Here is a 21,505-nt window from a genome sequence, read left to right as displayed (position 1 = left end):
AAATAAGCATTTAAGAGCCTAGTACCAGGCATTATATGAAGGGCAATAAAGAAATGTGGCACAGAAGTGAGCAGGCTATACAGTCCATAACATATAAGGCACTACAAAGAAAAATTGGACTAAAGGGTATCCTCAAAGGAGTTAGGAGGGAGGAAAGGGGTGGGGAAAGGAACAAGCCCTTATTAAGTGCCTTTGATGTGCCAAGCATTTTGCAAATATCTCATTTGAACCTCACATCAACCTTGTGATGTAGGTACTATTGTTATCACTATTTTACAGTTGAATATAGTGAGGCACATTGAGATTAAGTGATATACATGCTAGTAAGTATCTGAGGCAGGGTTCAAATTCAGGTTTTTCTAATTCTAGGTACAGTGTCACCTAGCTACCTTCTTGTAGGTAACACAGTAAATAGAACACCAGTCCCATAGTCAGGAGGACCAGGGATCAAATCTGGCCTTAGATACTTCCTATCCTCAGCAAGTCACTTAACCTTGATTGCCTAGCCCATACTATTCTTCTGTCTTAGAAATGATACTAAGACAAAAGATAAGGATTTTAAAAGAAGAGAACAGAAAGAGAAAGAAGAGAAAGTGAAAGAAAAGAGGGGGAAAGTGGGTAAGAGAAGAGCCAGCAGACTCCAGAGAGCTCCAGTGGTATTCTTGGAGAATAAGAAAAAGTGAAGAAGATTTCCCCAAATGCTGGATGGGCTTGATAGGGTTCATTTTGGGAAGATGAAGTCGTGGGCAAGAGTCTCACAGAATAGGTTGCAATATGCATCACTAAAGGGAATGTCCACATTGGTAACTATCTGAATATGTAAAGGGCACTGTGCTAACTGCTAAGGATGTAAAGATTCTTTTTTTAACAGCATAGTCACTCCTTTCAGGAGCTTTGGAATACTCTTTGGAACCTCTCTGCAAACTGTTTTGGGACTACATAAGTTAAGGAACTCCCCCAAACCAGATGACACTTTATGAAGGAGATTGTGTGGTATAGTGAAAAGAGCTCTGATCTTATAGTAAAAAGTGAACTGGGCTCAGATTCCAATGCTAATATGAACTGAGTGATCATGGGTAAATCATTGAACATCTTGGAGTACCAGTTTCCATAGATATAAAATGGAAATCACAAAAACCCTTATTTCTTGAAGTTTTCTGATGATAAAATAAAATGATGTATGTATTTTCCAAATGTTAAAGATTTTTATATGCTATTATATTATTGTATAATTTATTATCTATCCCTCTTATCATTTTAATATGTTTATTATTGTTATTGTTTATTTATTATTCTAATCCCATCTGGAAACCAGACATTGTCATATAATAGATGCTCAAGGGCTCCCTTGGGAAGTAGTATTTTCTTGTTGCACATACCTACTAAGAAGCAGCCTGATGTCATGGGATAGAAAGCTGGATTTGGAGTCAGAAAGACCTTCCTTCTGATGCTTACTGAGGTGACTGGCTATCAATTAGTCAATTAGCCTCTACAAGCTTCAGGTTTTCCTATAAGATTATCAATTATAGATAAGTTGCAACCTATGTTAGTGAAGGGAGTTCCCACATTGATGAAATTCTAGCACCTTGGCATGTTGACATATATAGCTCTCCAGATAGAGTATTAAGAGATTTGGTTTCTCTGCTCAGCTCCATTGTGGAATCTGTCGAGGACTCAGTCTTCCTGTGAATAACGTTTTAAGAAGCTGAAAAACAAGCAAATTGGATGACTAATGCATTATACACTCATTAGACAGAATGCTAGACTTGGAGCCAGGAAGATCTGAGTGCAAATCCAGCCTTGGACCCTAACTAACTTTATGCAAACCATTTTAACTTCCCTCACTCTGTTTTCTCACCTGAAAAATGGGGATAATAGTTGCGCCTACCTCCCAGTGTTGTGAGGATGAAATCATATTCCTAAAGTACTTTGCAAATCTTCAAGCAATATAATAAATGCTAGGTATTCTTATCATCAACATCATTATTAATATTATTGCTGACCTGCCTTGGTGGAAAGAATGGCAATATCAGGAGTCCCTTACACTAATAAAAGTTCAAGTTTGAAATATCTCTCCACCTTCCATCCTCTCCCCAAAATCAGGTAGTCATTTGGGAACAGATTATGTATCTGTAACTACAAGAGTAAAAATGTCTAAATATTTTAGCTACTTTTTAGCACTTTGGCATGGTAATAAGGAAACAGATTTCAACAACAGTAAGAAAAACTGGTTTACAAGCTGCTTATTCAAACTAATCCGGGTCAAAAGATACAGTGGCTACCTTTGCCTCTAATGCATTACCAAAACATGATTTCCTGTTTCCCTACCATCACTCCAACACATTTAGGGACGGAAGGCATCGGACAGCTTCCATTCAAATCACATGCAAGTTAACTACAATGGATTTGGTTCAGCATCAGATTTATGACCCTAATGCATCAAGAATAGGTTAGGCCTCTTTGATACATTAACCATTAAGAGGTTGGTGCTTGTCAGCATTAGCCCTTAGTAGTTACCTGCTGGTGATTTCTTTATTATTAAAATTCTTAGAGAATCCACTGGAAAAAAATGGAGCTCTGAATTTTATATTGGCACTCAATTATAAGCTTAAAAACACTACTGTTTAAATTTTATTTTAAAAAAAGCCAAATGTTATTTTATCTTTCTCTAAAATATGAGTAAAGTGGATTAAAGATAATTTTCAAGGATGACAACTGGTTGACATTTTCTTAATTCTTATAATTTAGGAAAGGAAAAACAAATGTAACGGAAAATGATCTGAGTCCTACCACTTTGGTAATTCAATAACTTGGTGTGTTTTTTTTCCCACTGCACAAAGTGCTTAGCGATTTGAACATTAAACCTAATTCTGTGTTTATATTAATGGCATGCAAAAAGGAAACCACTTTGAAAGCATATTATAATAATAACCTTTCACACATGTAGAACCTCAAGATCTCAATGCACTTTGGAAAGAAGCATGAACTTGCTGCCCAATCACTCTTCCAAAAGGCCACTTAAAATGCTGTCTCCACTTTATTCACTGACTAGAAGCTGGGGAGCCCTGGCTAACAAAATAGCCTTCTAATGTCAGTGAGACTGTAATTCTTAATGGTTCCTAAGGCAAACAAACTACATGATCTTTTGAGTTGGACAAACCTCCGGCCATTGGGAAATGGACAACTCAAATGTATTTCTCCTTTTCCTTCTACTTCCTCAGCTAACAGTGGTGGCTAAGGGGCTTCCATTCTGACTAGCCCCTGAACACAAGACCAGACAAATCCCAACGTCTCCCCCTTTCTCATACACAGACTCATGCATACACACACACAAGCTGATGCAATCAGAGCTAGAAATGAATCAGGTTCCCCAAGGGAAAGAGGACTGACTAATGCTTTCGAAGACTGGCTCTCTGAGGGACCCATAGGATCAGGGCAGCCAGGTAGAAACATCACAGGGGCTGGACAAGTGAGCAATGCACCATATTAGAGTCTAGAGGGCAGAATCAAATGAATTTGGTTTCCAGGATTAAGAATGAGGTAATCATGAGATGATCCCTTGCAAATACTAATTATAAGTTATTTCTATTTCCATTAGAGAAAGGAAAGAAAAGGTGGGGAAGGGATTTTTAAGTATTTCAGAGTCTTAAAGGTAGCCTGGCAAGTTCTTCAACCCAAGTTCAGTGATATTCCTCCCCTACCAAATGAAACTAGAAACCTGCCTAATAATTTTTTTAAAAAATCACAAAAATAAAAATAACAAACCACAGAAAAGACTACATTTCATTACTTTAAATGTGGTAGAATGAATATGTAGGAAGTGCGATCTGAGGTCCCACCTTTCATAAATTGGCCTCTAAAAGAGGAATATGTAGTCAGCATTTTTTAACACTCTTCCCTGGCTTTCGGGAGTTTTCCCACATATAGTCAAGTCTTGCTTCTTCTCCCTCTTAACTTCTGTAGGGGGACAGAGTAGGGATGAGGGGATGGAGATGATATTCTACAGGATGTCTTCCTTGGCAGCCATTTTGCTACTAACTCTTCTCACTTAGAATGAAGGTGAAAATGAAGGGAAATCCTTACACTCACTTCCAATCCTAATCTGGACCAACAGCTCATTTTCAGGACAAGGAACTTTAATGCAAAAGAAAGAATTTTATGAGGAAGGAATTGGAGAGAAAGGTAGATATTGGACACTGGCCAAGGTTTAAATGCTTGCCCAAGCAGTGCATCCTCACAAGATGTGTCTTTGTAAAGAGAAGGCACATCTCCTTCAGGTCTCTATTTCATAATGAATGCGAAGGAAAAGTGGTTCTGAGGCTGGGGGCAGGGCATAGCTGAGGATGTAAAAGTTATTAACATTTGTCTGGATGTTGTAGAGACTTGGACCCTTGGTTACCTTCACTGTGGAAGAGTTCTCTGAGTGATATCTTAGAGCCTCAGTGCCTTAACTACCCCTCCTTCCAACCTCTTCCCTAAATCCCTTTCCCTAATTTCCCTTTCCTGAGTTCTTTTCTCCTTCTTCCAGCATCAGTAAATAAGGTTTTGTTTACCCTCTACAGAAGGAAGAATGTCAAAGTGCTGCTTCATTTCACAATGCCAATGGAAGGCTATTAGAGTGTAACTGGAGATCTCTCACAGCTACGAGGGAGGAAGTTCAAATTTCCTTGTTTGCTTGTTAGTGATACATCTTTGGTCACCTCACATCTGTTAGAGCAGTTGGAAACATCCTCAGTGCTTCAGAGAGTTCTTACTCCACCGTCCAACCACTGCCTAATGTTTGCTAAAAGCTGAAAAATAAAAGAGAAACTTGGCCTGTTGCATCAGCAATATAAGGCACCAAAGAAAGTGTCTAAGTTAAAAGGAAATCACTGGCTAGGAATGGTGTTTTTCAGATTCCAAATGGGGAAAGAGAAAATATAAAGGAGCCAATAGCTCATTCTTCCTTCAACACCAAGAGAAGATTGTGTGTGTCCTTGAGCCTTGTAATTTGCTGTGAAATCAAATGGATCTGGGATTTCATCAATAAGGGTATATATACTAAATACTCTTAGTGGTATATATCACAATCCATTCTGACCTCATCCAGTTCCATTCATATATGTGTATGCATGTGTGTAGACATATAAATAATGTATATGTGTATATATACATACGTAGATATGTGTATGTATTTTCCCATAAATTTTCCCAGTATTCTGGACATTTTCCTATAAACAGGGGTTCTTAACTTTTTCTGTATCATGGATCCCTTTGGCATTCTTGGGAAATTTTTGAACTTTTTCTCTGAATAATATTTTTAAATGCATCAAATAAATACAATGGATTACAAAGGAAACCAATTATATTGATATTAATTATTTTAAGCTCATGAACACCAAGTCTTGAGCCTAGCTCTAAGGCTTCTAACAGTCCATGGGTATGACTAGTATCCACCATTGTATTCATTTGTTATCCCTTGCTCTGATTCTATGACATTTGAGTCAAGAATCCTCTGAGAGTCTTAAGCTGCTATCAGGCATTCACACTTTAGTGTAAATCTGTCCAATTAGTTTGTTTCTGGCCTAACATTTAAATAAGATTAGTCACATTGAGTAAATGAAAGTTACTATATAGAGGAAAAGGAGGTAGTTTTGGACTATAAATCACTTTGCTTGGGTTAGTCAGAGCTGTGTAGAGTATCTCAGTCATTAAAAGAAGATGAGGCCGCTGTGTACCTAGAGAGGGGGACACTGAGAGTAGAAAATACAGAGAAGGAAGATGATACCAAAGACAATCTTTGCATACTACAAAATTTTAACTAGGGTTAGCACTTTGCTACATTTCATATTTCTTTCCTCCTGTTCTCCTTGGTTTCCTCCTAAGAATAAGAATTCAGGATAGTATCTTTTTTTGTATCATATAAGCTCAGAACTGGAATTACTAAAAGCCACCAACTGCTAATAGAACACTACAGCAAATCTCTATTCTCAATGTAAATTCTATCTCCCAATTCTTCAGGTTATAATCCACTTAAATTTTCTCAGATTGTGCCACTCTTGTCTAATTGTCCCATATGCCTTCCACAGGGGATTCATCCAATATGTTAGAAGGCTTCTTCTCAGTCCCTTGACATTATGGTGGTTCCCATACCTCACCTAGGCTTCCCATAAGTTATTTCTCACTGTTATTATGTTATCAATACACTTTTCCAATAATCGATCTCTCTGATGATAGATAACCTTTTTGTTTCCTCTTCTGTGATTCATCATTTGTAAGGGACATCACCCTTTGACTCTCAATTTTTACCCTAAAGCAACTAGGTGTTCTAGGATGTACAGAATGGTTTCTTAAAAAAACATTGATGTTTTCTGTTTTCAAAGATGTGATTTTGTTTCAGAGATAATAAAAAACTTCATAATTTCCCAAATGCATTCTGGCCTGCTCTCCTCTTCAGTTCAATAATTCATATGCATTATTTGTTCAAGTACTTGGATATTTATGGACCAGCACCATGAGTTGGCCATCCAAATGACTACTGAGATGTGGTGAAATACCACTGTGAAATAATAAAGGGAGTGGCTTCAGAAAAAAAAACTGGAAAGATTTACATGAACTGATGCAAAGTGAAATAAACAGAACCAGGAGTACAATCTACACAGTAACACCAATATTATAAAGATAATCAACAATGAAAGATCAGTAACTCTGACATTACAATGATTTACCACAACTTCAAAAGACTTATGATATAAAATGCTATTCACCTCCAGATAAAGAATTAACAGATTCAGAGTACAGACTGAAGTCTATTTTTTCCCTTTCTAAAACAAAATTTCTATCAAAGTTTGGATAACAGATTTTCATCTACATGTATCTTTCTATGTGAATTATTTTATTTCAAGGCTGTATCATGTTCAGACTTAATGTAATCAAAACAATCCAATCTGAAAACAGGAACAAGCTGAGGTTTTTACCATCTATGAAGAATCTCCTTTCCATTTGGATTTTGACATCCTCCATGACAATGACAAATTCCTTTAGTGAGCATTCTTCTCCCTGTTTTATATTTCACTATGAATGCTCTCAGTACATGATCATATTATTCTCATAAAGATTTTATAGAGATGAGAAAATAAACATATGGGCTAGTAGTTACCGTTGTCCTCTCAATTATCTTTTTTTAGTAGTAATAAAATTCATGATTTTTCCCCAGTACCACTCCCCAGCAAACCATCTGAATAGATCCAAAGGAAAATTTTAGTGAATGGCACTTTGTTTTAGTATTATAGCTCTTTCATTTCAGAAAATTTCCCAAATATATTCATAGATGTGGGAGCAATATAATTGGTTAGCTTTCTTTTTACTTATTGTAAACTTAATAACTATTAACCAAAACAATGAGGTAAAAATACAGAAGAGCTAACACCTTACCCCAAAGCTATAGCCTTTATCAGGGCAGGCCCAGACTAATTAGTAATTAATGATGAGCAGACAAAATGCTTCTGTTCTGTATCCTCTTGCAGATCATTCCAAAGTTATCCCAAATAAATTTGCCTTAGGACCAAACAGCTTTGATGTCCTTCCAGTTCCTTCATTTTCTTTTCTGTCATTTGAAAAATACAGTTGTATTCAGTGGCTATTCAATCCTGGTATGGTTGGTCTCACCTTATTTAGTGAAATGGCTCACCCAGGCTATTTCCAGTCTTTCTATATTTTATTTTGTTTTTTTTTAATGTAATCAATAGATAAAGTTATATGTATATATAGTGACTTGATTAAGAAGTGGCAGAAGAGATATCACTTAGGAAATATATTCTTGGAAAAATATATAGGCCAGCTATATAGTAAGAGCAAAGACTAATGGATGGACAGTAGAAGGGTTCATCTAATGTATATGGCATGTTACAAAAATTGGAGTAAGGCTTCCAACATTTTGGATGTATCGTCTATGGAGGAAATTAGACAAGAATCACACTGGATGACAAGACATAGTTGGCAATAAGAACTCTTAAATGAGATCATATAAAATTACAACATACAAATACAATCCACATGCTCTCTGCATATATGATGCTTGCTTCGTCTTTTGTGTCTCCCAAAACAATACTTGTCCCTCACTGCCCTTTCTAAACCTGAACAATGTACTTAGCAACTGTCCTCTTTTGAAGTACACTCTATCTAAGTATATGGCATCAGGTACAGATCTTTGTTGGGGGCAGGGGGAAGGGAAGGAGATGAATAAGAGAGGATTGGTGTTATTGAGAAGATAGCGGAGGTAAGATTGGCAGCAGTGGTTATGGGGGAAAGCACCTATTTCTTCAGTAAAAAAAAACAGTGTGGATAATGTGAAGAATAGAGATTTCATAGAGTCTACCACTAAACAGCTGTTAGGAAGCTCCACAGCTTCAGGCTCTGTGACTTCTCAAGAACTTTCCCAGTGGGTTCCCAACCACGATGGGAAAATACAGTACTGAATTACTAACTTGAGCTCTTCCTCGGAATCTGGTAGGAGCTAAGCTATTCTAATTCCAAAGCAGGAGGTGGAAGGCAAATGCCAGGTATCAGGCTAAAGACTAGTTTCAGCAAGTTTTGGAGCTCTCACTTAACACTCAGGCAATCTGAAGTGTGAATTCATCCCCAAAACCAATGGGGCTCCACCTGGTGTGGGGGGCACTTTTCCCTCCTTCTTGGCTCCATGTGTTAAACAACAGGATCAGATGGTTTTTTGTGGCTGCTCCTGTTCATGATTCTTTCTTCAAGAGGTGTTCTTGGGTTCGCTAAGATTGCCAGGAAATGGTGTGAGTCATCACTTCTGAGCAGATGATATTCAGCTTTAGAAATTCCCAGAGATATGACTTGTTTATAGGAAAGGAAAGGAAGCTATTCTCAGATGCCAGAGAGAGAGAGAGAGAGAGAGAGAGAGAGAGAGAGAGAGAGAGAGAGAGAGAGAAGGCATTGCTCACTGAAACCTACCCAGTGTTAACAGACCTTATGTGCTACCTCAAGGATCAGCCCTAGAGTTGGTCACTGTCTTACACAGTGGCCAATGCCACACACATCTAACAAATTTAGTATTCTCCTGGAATCTGAAAGTATAAGATCAGAAGCCCTAAACAACACTACAAAACCACCCTTGCTATGAAGCCCTATTTCTCTGACAGATGACAGACTTATCTCTCATGCATTGCTCATCTTGTATTGGAAGAGTTGACTATTTGAATCCCAGTGTAAGAGTTTACATTTGCTCCCACTGAAATCATTAATGTGCTGCTATTATTCAACATATTTATGACTATCTGGCTAATCTTATTTTGTTAAAGACTTTCCCAAAAGATAAAGTCAGAGCCCCAATTAACCATTTAAGGACCCAGAACAAGGGAAATAGGTCACAGACCCCCCTTTTTTTGAGTGGAGAAGGACCTTACATATTAGGGAAAGGAAACATGGTGGATGTGAGATCAAGGGACACACATTACTTATCTAAGCTAGTTAACTTGGAGTCAGAAAGAACTGAATTCAAAACCTGCCTCAGACACTTATCTCTTCTTGTCTCAGTTTCCTCATCTGTAATAATAGCTAACATCTATATAGTGATTTAGGGCTTGCAAAGCATTTCACAAATATTTTATTTGTTCCACACAACTGCCAGGCGACTATTATCCCCATTTTACAGATGAGGAAACTGAGGTCAGGAGAGATTAAGTAACTTGCCCAGGGTTACCCAACTAGAAAGTGTCTGAGACCAAATTTGAACTCAGGTCTTCCTGAATCCATATTGGGCACTCTAGCCACTGAGCCACCTAGCTACCTCCTAGGCATACAGAGTTTAAGTGTCTTACCTAGAGTCACACAGCTAATAAGTGTATACAGTAAGATTTGAACTCAGGTCTTCCTGACTCCAAATCTAGCACCTGTCCTCTGTGCCACTTAACTGTCAATAGATCTGATTAAAGGTACCTGCTTCACAGGTTTGTTGAGAGATTCAAATGTATTAATACCTTCTCTGCAATTTATCACCCTAGAGAATTATTTAGAGCAATAAATGAATGAATGAATGAATGAATGAATGAATGAAAAAAGAGTAAGTGACACATTCAATGCTGAAGATGAAAAAATAAAAATAAAGCACCTTGCCAACTTTGAAGCACTGTAGAAATGCTAGCTGTTATAGTTCTAATTCATCATAAAAAAAAGCTGTAAAGAAAGAGATGAGGGCAGGTCTAGGCTAGCTCACCTGGGTCACACACACTAATTGATTCTAGCTAAGTAGGACCTTAAATTAGTAACAACTACCTGCTGAAGAAATGCAGGGCATTTCTGGCACCTAAAGCAAAGCCATGACCACCCCCAAACTAGTGGAGAGCTCCTCATAAAATAGAAAAATTGGGTCATTTACTGATTTTTTGAAAGATAACTTGAACCCACTTATACTGAGCAGAATCACAAAACTTTTCAAGCACTTTCAGAAGTGTTGGCTGACTTGTGTGAGTCATTGCCTCCTTCCCAACACAGCCCCCAAATCAAAGGCCTTTTTAGGAGAATTTTTTCAATAGAAAAGTCTACCTGAGGGGAAAAAGTAACAAGTTTGGGCCTCTTTGGGTATTTGACCCCAGGCTCAAATGAAGAGAACAGAAAATCAGGCCATATAGAATCTCAGTTGGAGAGAACTTCAGAGTCCACCCAATCCAGCTCATATCTGAATAAAATTCTCCTCTACAATCTAGTTTATGAGTCATCAATCAGCCTTTGCAGGAAAAACCCCCTCAAGTGAAGAGGACCTGCTACCGGCAGTCTATTCCACTTTTAGATAAGTAATTATTATCTCAAGGTTAAATTTACCTCTTTTCAACTTCTATCCATTTTCCTTGTTCTCCTCCCTGGGGCCAACAGAACAAATTTAATTCTTTTTTTCTGAGTGACAGCTCTCCACATACCTGAAGATGGCTATCACATTTTTCCCCAAGTCTTCCCTCTATCAAGGTAAACAATTCTAGTTCCTTCAACCTATTCTTGTATGGCATAATCTCACAGCCATCATTCACTGAGTTCTCTCCCACTTCTCAATGGCTCTCCAAAATCTTGGACTCAGAATTGTTTAACTAACATAGAATGCAGAAAAATCACTGGCTTCCTTGTACTGGACACCATATATGTCAACATAACCTAAGATTGCCTTAGCTTGACTTATAGTGAGTTTTCAGTCCAGTAAAAGCCCCAAGTCTTTGCCAGATGGTCTCCTGCCTAACTCATCAAGAAGAAGGACAGGGTAAAGCAGACAAAAGGAAGATTGGCAGCTGGAAGGTGAAGTGGTTGAAGGGTCAAGCCTAGAGTCAAGCCTAAAGACCTGAGGTCAAATCTGGCCTCAGCCACTTATTGCCTCTGCCTCCATCTACTTGGGGACAATAATAGCACCTCCATCTCCCAAGGTTGTAAGGATCAAATGAGATCATAATTATGAAGTGCCTGGTACATAGTAAGTATTCTAGAAATGTTAGCCAGTATGCTAGTTGTTTGCTATTCTATTCAGAAACTACAATCTAAGAAAAGTTTTGGAAGCAGGGAATACTTTCACCTTAGGACAGCTGAGGGTGCTCAAGGGGAAGTCATCATCCTGAGAGAAGAGCTGCATTCTGAAAAAGTGATGCCAGAAACATGCTTTACAGTTAGCTAGTACTGATTTCACTTGCTTGAAGTGAAATCATCTGAAATGAGCCTGGAATCTGGGCTAATTCTGGAGGACTTTAAGTGCTATGTATGGTAAAGAGTTTATATTTATTGTGGAGTGTATAAATAGAGATTTTGAACCTTTGACTTCATTCCCAGATGTCACTTAATATTTCCCAAAATCCCCTTTTCCTGCATCTCTACATCTGTAACTCCTCCCTCTTTCTCTTTTTTGGACCTGTGACCAGGCTGAATTCAGGCAGTTCTTTTGCCCTAGTTTTTTCAATAGTTTTTAATTTATTATTATATTTTTATTTATTTATTAGTTTATTAACAAAACTTTTAAAATATAATGCTTAGTTATTGAATATTAATTTTTAAAACTCACAGGAGGCAATAGGGAGTTACTGAAGCTTCTTGAATAGTATGTTATATTGAATATAGAAGTCATCATTCTAATGCTAATGTTTTCACCTCTTTGGTAATGATTTCCCTTTATGGGCAACAACCATGGCTAGAGTTCTAGCCTTGGAGTCAGGAAGACTCATCTTTCTGAATTCAAATCAAACTTCAGACACTTAGCTGTATGCCCCTGAACAAGAAATATAACCCCATTTGCCTCAGTTTCTTCATCTGTCAAATGAGCTGAAGAAGGAAATGGCAAATCATTCAAGTATCTTTACTAATGAAACCCCAAATGATGTCATAGAGTCAAAAACAACTGAAAAATGATTGAATTGAATTTTCCTTGGTGGAAAATAGTAATAGATTCTCTAATCTTTTCTTCCCCCTTTCAAGAATGTTAAAAGGATAACTAAACAATTTTGTGAATAGCATTTCACAAATACTTAAAAAGAACAATATGTCATTGGTGTGATGAATGTGTCCTCCACTAAAACCAATGGTAATCCTTGCAGGCCATTGTAGAAAATCTAGATGGGTTTCATTGGTTAAATTTCTTTTTCTCACCCAGTTTTCAACCTTAAGGTGGAAAGATAAACTTTGCTGAGCAAGGCTGATCCTCAGAGAGCAGACCCATCACTCAGGGACTTACTTGACACTCATCCAACTTGGAAAATAAGCAAGAATTTGCATTCTATTATTGTTATCTTGCTATTAAACCATGAATACTCACTGACCCAGAAATACCACCACTAGGTCTATGCTCAAAGAGATCAAAGAAAGAGAAAAGGGATTCTCTATGTGCAAAAATATTGATACCAACCAAACCTCTTTGGGTTGATTTAGAAACTGAGGAGATTCCCATCTTGAGGGACAGCTGAACATATGGCATGTGAAGGTGATGGAATACTATTGTGGTATAAGAAATGAGGGGATGGTTTCAGATTAGCCTGGGAAGATTTACACAAACTGATATAAAGTAAAGTAAGAAGAATCAGGAAATTAATTGATGCAATAACAATCATACTGTAAAGATCATGGATTTTGAAATTTCTAGTAACTCATCAACCTAGTGATTAGCCACAGCTCCAAAGAACTCATGATGAAATGGGCTATATAGTTCCAGAGAATTGGTGGAATATGAGCACAAATTTCTCTAATTTTTTTGACATGCATAATGCAAGAATTTGTTTTGCATGACTATTACACGTTTGATGGGTTTTGGTTTTTGCCATTTCAATAGAAGGAGAAAAATTAGGAAGAAAGAAAATTTGGAACTAAAAATAAAATAAAATTTGATTTTTAAAAACATTTGCCTTTAAGCATAGAGTATTTCCCTCATAATACAATGAGGCATTTTGTAGGATACCAGAATCATAGGATTTGAAGCAAGATGGTCCCTTAAATAATAATAGCTAGAATTTATATAGCATTTTAAGGTTTTCAAGATGTTTTATATGTTAACTCATTTGATCCTTGCAACAACCCTGTGAGATAGGTGTTATTATTACACTCATTTTATAGATGAGGAAATTAAGTCTGAGAAAGGTAAATTACTTGCCCAGGATCACACAGTGTCCTGCTTCAGATGCAACATCTATAAAGAAATGACAAGGAATTGTCAATGTCTGTTGTCTGAGGCAGGTTTTGAACCCAGGTCTTCCTGACTTTAAGACCTGTGTTCTATCCACTGTAACACCTAGCTAAAGATAGGTTAGTCCAGGCACTTATTTTTATAGATCTGAAAACTGATAATGAAGAAATGTCCTGACCACCATCTCACAACACATCAAGGTCAGAATTTGAACTTTGGTCTTCTGATTTCAAACCCAATACTATTTCTGCTATATCTGGCATCTGCTTTGGATAAAACTCTCATCAAGGGTCTGAAAGATACATACTGAAAATGCTGTGGTAGCATTGTCACCTTTTCCTGTCAAGACTCTGGTTTCCTCTAGTTTTCTTTCCTCTTCCTTTTAGAAATAATTTTCAAGGTATTTACCATAACTATGAACAATGGGTCCAAACTCTCAGTTTGCCCAATGGTTTGCTGGTTGACCATGTAGACAAGAGAATCAGGAGCTAGCTAATGTGTGATATTGAAAGAAGAATAGCAAAGAAGAGCAGATTAGATTTTAAACTGGTCTCCACCATCCAACTTGTTTTTGTACTCACACACATGCAAAGTCTCAACCCAAATATATATTCGTACATTTCTAGAAGGGTTATTTTTTTCTTATCGTGGCATACAACATTATTTAATTCCAACATAATTTATTTTGTAGAGTAGTTACGCTGGAATGCAAGTTTATTTTATTTTACATTCAATAACATTTTATCAACAGTTAACACAACACGAGTGGCTCTAGCCCAAGTCAGTACATGGCACATGGAACCCTGAGAATTTTTATCTTTATTTGCATAAAGTTCCCTGAGGTTTCTCTCCTACTTTCATGGGGAAGACAGAATCTAATTGGCAGATTCTGGTTTAAGCCATTTTCCGTTATTAGAGCTATGTTGGGTTTTTTCTGTAATGAATTCAAAAAGCATTTATTAAGTGCCTACTGTATGTCAGGCACCAAGGATATAAAAGGAAAAGAAAAGAAAATGATCTTTGTTTTGAAGAAATTTATCTTCTATTTGAAGGAAACATGTGCGCGCGCGCACACACACACACACACACACACACACACACACACAAACATAAGAGTTATTCTCCCATGGAACAAACTCAGAGTTGCCCCTCCTGGCTCTGGGGGCCATACGAGATAACAAGCTGGACAAAGGGAGGTGGATGGGGATGTGGAAGGGCAATTTTTGTTTCTCTGTTACTGCTTCATGGGGTGGCCTTCATTATACATATATATGCTTATATTTATGTATATATACAAAATAAATAATGATAACTATCAAGTAATGGAGCACTCTAGAGTACTAGGTCTAGAGTCAGAAAGACACATCTTCTTGAGTTCAAATCTGGTCTCAGACACTTAGCTGTGTGACCCTGGAGAAGTCCTTTAACCCTGTTTGCCTCAGTTTCCCCATCTGTAAAATGAGCTGGAGAAGGAAATAGTATACCCCTCTAGTATCTTTGGCAAGGAAACCCCAAATCAGGTCATGAAGATTTGGACATCACTGAAATGATTCAACAATAACAAATATTGGGGAATAGGAGAAGAAACCAGGGGACCATTTTTATAGAGATAGTCACCAGGCCTATGATTTCATTGACTAAGGACATTATTGCATAAGGAAATTTCCAACAATATAGTTCAGCACCTTCTCTTCAATTTAGAGTCTTAAAGAGTTGCCATGGGCGCTGGGAAGTTAAGTGGCTTGTCCTGGGAATGAGAGGGGAGACTTGAACCTAAGTTTCCCTTACTCCAAGGTCAGCTCTTTATCCAACACACTATGGCTGCTTCTCAATATTTCTATAGCATTTTTATTAGCAATAAATAGTGGTTTAAAATGATTAGCCAAATTATCCTATTCTTCACCAAAGAAATGGAAAAAGATCTCTTTTCATCACTGCTATTAGTTCAGTAGGGAGAAGAAAGAAAGTCAAAGTCTCCCACATTCAAGTGGACTTTCACGAATTTTTATATATGGATTTATTCCATTTATGTTCGCCTCTGGTCTGGCGTTTGGAGAATTAGGCACAACATGAGTCCTACTCATAGTGTGAGACAGTATAGCTAGCTCAGCAGGGCCAGTTAAACGGCAATATAATTCAATTCAGTATTCATGGAGCAACCACATCCTGCCCAGCATTTCACTAGGTATTAAGGCAACTAAAACACTATGAGCCCTCAACCCAATTCATTCACTGATTGTGGGCATCCCTATTTTGTTGTTCAGTTGTTTTCAGTCCTCTCCAACTTCTTATGACCGTATTTGAGGTTTTCTTGGCAAAGATATTGAAGTGGTTTGCCATTTCCTTCTCTAGCTCATATTACAGATGAGGAAATTGAGGCAAACGGGGTTAAATGACTTCCCCGTGGTCCTACAGCTTATTTATTTGATTTATGCTCAATGAACATTGATGAGGCATTTGATCTGTTTCGTTTATCAGAATTCCCCCATACTCCTTAGACTAGTGACTTTTTAAGTCACTATGTATTTAAAGGCCATTGGATTGGAGCTTATAGGACTTGGGCTCTACATCTGACTAGAGGGTTCTGACATTCTAGCCATGTGACATTGGGGAAATCACTTCCCATGTCTGAGACTTAATTCCCTCATCTGAAACACAAGGTTAATAATACTTGACTGCATAACTCACATAAGTATGAGAAGAATAATGTAGGCAAAAACATTTTAAATTTTAAGCCACTATGCAGCTGCAAATTATTAATGTTATCATCATCATCATTATTATTATAGCAGGGAAAATCCGGGAATACTTTGTTGACCAATAGCCAAAAAATCTTGGAAATTCATCACATTGTTCACTGATACTAACTTTCCTGGAAAATACACAATTTATAAAATTAAGGAAAGGATACAGATGACAGACCTGACCTTATGATCAAGTTTTTTGAAAACTAAAGAAACCCACTAAAGTCTAACCCTCTCCTAAAGATCTGTATAGACCAGGGCTTCTTAGCCTAAGGTCTGTGAACTTTTAAAATATTTATATTTTTAACTATTTCAATAAAATTGGCTTCCTTTATAATCCTACATACTTTATATTAAGGGACAACTAGGTGGTTCAGTGGATAGAGTGCTGATGTTAGAATCAGGAAGACCTGAGTCCAAACCCAGGCTCAGAAATTTAGTAATTGTGTGACCCTAGGCAAGTCATTTAACACTGTTTGCCTCAGTTTCCTTATCTGTAAAATGAACTTGAAAAGGAAATGGCAAACCTCTTCAGGATCTTTGCCAAGGAGATCCCAAATAGGGTCATGAAGAGTCAGACCCAACTGAAAAAAAATGACTAAACAACCATAACTTCATTTTAGGTATTTGAAAACAGTATCCTGAGAAGGGGTCCAGAGGCATCACCTAACTTCCAAAGGAGTCCATAACACTCAAAAAGGACTCAGTCACTTTGAGTAATAGGTGGTGGGGTACCCAAAGGACATGAATTCATGCATTTTCTTTTTTTTTAACCCATATCTTCTGTCTTAGAATTGATTCATGTATTGGTTCTAAGACAAAATAGCAGCAAGAGCTAGACATTTGGGGTTAAGTTACATGTCCAGGGTCACATCACTAGGAGGTATCTGAGGCCAGATTAGAACCCAGGACCTCCCAACTCTAGGTCTGTCTCTCTATCCACTGAGCCACCTAGCCATTCCTTGTTTCCTGCATTTTCATAGCCCTCACAGCTGTAGCAGAGGCACTGCTTGCTGCTGGGTTGTACCTAAAGTGGCTCCTAGCTGGTCCTTTCTCAAGGACCAATGTGAGTGCTCAGCTACTTAAGGTCAAAGACTGCCTTTGGCTTTTCTTTGTACTCCTAGGATCTGGCACATGGTAGGCACTTAATACTTATTGACTGACTGGCTTGGCATTGGGACCTGAATTCAGATCCCACTTCTAGCACTTAATGATGTGGGCAAGTCATTTGGCCACGATGAATGGGTCTGTTTCTTCATCTGAAAAAATGGGGGCAATACCTAGAATTGCTAGTTCACAGGGTTGTCCTGAGGTTCAAATATGTCAAGTGCTTTGCACACTTTAATGCATCATCCATGTGTTGGCTTCATTATTCTCTCCATGGACACAGCCTGCACATGGCGGTGCCTCAGTGGATTGATTGATGAGTTATTGTGGCTGAAAAATTCATCATCTTGTCCCAAGGCCTAAAGGATTGAGTCCCTGTCTACTCTTCCCAGTGAAAAAAATTCCTTACCTGAGTCCCAAGACTAAGGAGTTGAGTCCCTATACCCTCAGCTAAGCCACAGAGGACAAATAATCCATCCCCTCCCCCCACCCCCCTCCCCCCACTTGAACATCTTTCAGACTCATAGAGAGCTTCTGCTTGAGTTTACAATCTATCAGCATAACCTTCAGGAGCCCCGGGTCACCATCACACCATTATGAGGTATCATAATGGAATGTAAATGGATGCTTAAGAAATACTCATTGATTCTGGTACCAATATTAAACTGGGATGGTATGCGTTCTGTTTTACTATATTCATTATAGCCAAATCCTTTCCCAAGTTTATTTCAGAGAGCTAAAGGTACAATTTAAATCAATTCCAAAAGCACTCTTTAGGCACTAATTATAGATAGAAGCAACCTTGGAATTGTGCAAGGAAGACCGTCAGTGGAAGCAGGAAGATGAGGACCGATCTTGCCTCTGACACATTCTAACTTAAGGGATCTTACTTGAGTCTGGGAACATTTTTTAAAGCATTTTGATTTTTTTTCAATATAATTCATTTCCTATATTCCCATGTATTTTGTTTTATGGTTTTAAAAATGATTCTGAGAAGGGGTCTTTGCCGGACTGCTCCATGACAAACAGAAAAAGGTGAGCCTCTGTTCATGCTATGATTCAGGGCAAGTCTTGCAGTGTCCCAGGCAACTCTGAGACTATGTTACAAGTAAGTTGCTTCTCTGTATTGGTAGAAAGGTTTCCCATACTGAGAATTCTCCACGATGATGAAATCAGGTCCAGATCACCCACTCATCAAAAAAAAAAAAAAGATGAATTCTCATCTAATTCAATTCAAAAAGCATTTAGAATCTATGATGGACCAGACACTGCTACGATCTAAGGATACAGATAGAAAAATAAGCCTTGGCTTCAAGAACTGCTAGGTATGGTGTGGTATTTATGCTGAGGGAACAGAATACTTCAAAGCAGAATTCTACGCAGACACATCTAAAGGGGAAAGAGAAGGAAAATATAGTAACTGACAAATGCAATCTCCCCATCTTCTCAGTTTTGAGACCTTAAGACAGCTTGCAATAGTGAGCCACCTAAGAGCCACGAAAAAAGGACTCCAGCTCCCAGGACCTTTCTCCAGTCAGCCTACCCAGGAGACTTCTCCCCCTGGACCCCACTGCTGACAGACACCCTAGAAGAAGAATGTGGAGCTGCTGTTGAGTAAATGGATAAATGAAAAGTGTCAGGCATTATGCTAGGCTGTGGGTGCACAAATGTTGCAATGGGACAATCTCTACCCTCAAGAAGCTCATATTTTAAAGGGATGGGAGGGGAATGATACAGATAGCAGCACAGTGGCTAGGAAAGGATGTTGTGGTGGAGGAAATCACAGAAATGGCAAATAGGGAGGTTAACCGATGAGACCTTTTCCAGCAACAATGGTAGGGTTGACTGAGTACTGCTCCCAGAACAAGTTATAGGAGGGAAGGGGGTTAGAGTATCAGGGTAGATGGAAAGAAGAAAGCAGAATGAAGCATGATCAGGAGCAGGCTGGAAATAATGGTTTTACCAATCAGGACAACTGAGTGATGGTCCCAGTCTCTGGGAGGGGCTAAACAGAAGGCAGTGCAGAAGAAACCAGGGGGAATAAAATGTCAAGAAAGGAGCATGCGGCAAAAATAATTTAACCCCCTTAGAAAAAAAATTAATTATGAAACCATATACTCCAGCCCATCACCAAGATGAATTGAAAAAAGACCCACTGAACATCAAATGGAAGTCAGAGTGGTAATAAATCCCTCATAAATCATAGAATCAATTGGATAACTTCTGTTCTGCTCCACATTAGCATGCCATTAAGCTGCTATTAGTGATAGCTACTGAGCCGAGTGAGCCTGGTTCCATGGGTTGGTGCTAGCAGCCGGGAGGGCATTAACGAGCTTCAATCCTTCACTGGCATCCTTAAGGCCCTGAGCTCCATTTATAAGTGATGGCTAGAGCTGATAGAGTCTGGAAACCTTGACCTATCACTCTGGCGCTGGGGGAGTTGGGGAGGGTGCAGAATTAATCACAGCAGGGGCACAATTTGCAGATCAATACCAGCCAATTAGAGGGCTCCCTGCTGGGGAGAGTCCCTGCGGACTCCTAGGCGACCTGCGGCCTTGGCTTTCCATGGGGGCAGGTGCTTCTATATTGGAGGTACTGATAAGAGTATAGTCTGTAGCTCATTTCACATCCAGTTAATGGAACCAGGGCATCTCATGAGTGAACCTTTTTAGCTCTAGTACAGGAGACACCTGCTGGCCAAGGCTAAAGGAAGGTAGAGGAAGGAATTCTATCAGTAATTAATTCCCAGCCAAGGTTCTTTTTTGTCCATGAACTTGGCCCTGAACTCAGCCCAGCCACTGGCAGAAGGAAAAAAAATGGCAAATTTTGTTTTCTCACTGAACTCTCTTCTATGTCTTAGTACTTCGATAGTCTGGACCACTACCAGTTGGGAGAAAAGAGGGTATAAGTAGTGGAATCAGGCCAGAGGGTGCTGAATTCAAATCATACTGACTGCCCCTTGGAAAAGTCATTCAGAGCAAAGCATTTAAATTGGTGTCTATGGTTATTGTAGAAATGATTCTGACATAAAATATGCAATATGGAGGAAATAGAACTTCTGTCCTGAATATTTAAAAAAAGAAAAAGAAAGATGACAGAATCCTTTTTCCCCAGGTAAAGGAATAGGAATGGTTCCCAGTACTTCCTATGTTATCTTCCTGGTTCCATAAAGCTGGAATCTTATAAAAAAACTTCATTTCTCAATTTCAGAGTGATTCTCTCTAGTTCAGAGTGAACCTTGGTACAAATCATCATGCTACTTACCTTACTTCTAACTTTCTTTTATTCATCCAAAATGAGTTTAAAATGAAAAGGAAAGGGGAAAGGATATAATTATTTATCAAGCACCTACTAAAATTTACAAATATTATCTCATTTTATACAACCCTTGGGAGTAGGAACTATTATTAATCCCATCTTACAGTGGAGGAACCTGTAGTAGGCAGAAGCTAACTTGCCCAACATCATACTGGATACATTTGAACTCAGATCTTCCTGATCCTGGGCCCAGCACTCTTAAGTACTGTATTATGTCGCTGCCAAATGAATATCATTTGTAGGCTTGAAGGGTAAAAGAAGTTTTAAAAAAGGGCTATCTGAGAAAGATCATATAGCTAGAAAGTATTTGAGGCCATACATGAACTCGGGTTTTCCTTACTTCAAGGGCATCTAGGTGGCACAGTGGACAGAGTCCCTGGCCTGGAGTCATGAAGACCTGAGTTCAAATATTGTGCAGACACTCAGCTTTGTGACATTTAACCCTGTTTGTCTCAGTTTCCTCATGTATCAAATGAACTGGAGAAAGAATTGGCAGACCATTCTGCTATTTTTGCCAAGAAAACCCCAAATGGAGTCAGAAAGAGTAACAAAGGACTGAAAACAACTATACAATAACAAAATTTCTGATATTTATCTTTTTAAAATTTTTATCTAGCCCTTTATCCACTTTACTGTTCAATTTCTTTCTCTTAGTCTTAACTCTATAGCCACACTTACATCCTATTTCACCAAT

At 38.3% G+C, this 21,505-nt stretch overlaps 1 long non-coding RNA gene across 4 annotated transcripts in view; it reads right to left on the bottom strand.

Moving 5' to 3' along the window:
- The window catches only part of LOC130455930 (uncharacterized), an 89,894-nt gene extending 71,888 nt beyond the window's left edge, over positions 1–18,006 (bottom strand). For 2 of the 4 annotated variants that reach the window (XR_008914212.1, XR_008914216.1), the window contains exon 1: positions 17,903–18,006. This is a non-coding gene — a long non-coding RNA (uncharacterized LOC130455930). Of the gene's footprint in view, positions 1–4,553; positions 5,108–7,413; positions 7,586–17,902 lie in introns of those variants that run through there. The other 2 variants (XR_008914213.1, XR_008914214.1) reach the window with 2 other exon arrangements.
- Positions 18,007–21,505: the final 3,499 nt, after the last annotated feature.

Source organism: Monodelphis domestica, chromosome 8, assembly GCF_027887165.1.
Source record: "Monodelphis domestica isolate mMonDom1 chromosome 8, mMonDom1.pri, whole genome shotgun sequence".
NCBI classification, from domain to species: domain Eukaryota; kingdom Metazoa; phylum Chordata; class Mammalia; order Didelphimorphia; family Didelphidae; genus Monodelphis; species Monodelphis domestica.
Note: the sequence above shows the minus strand (reverse complement) of the source record. Positions and strands in the feature narration are given on the sequence as shown.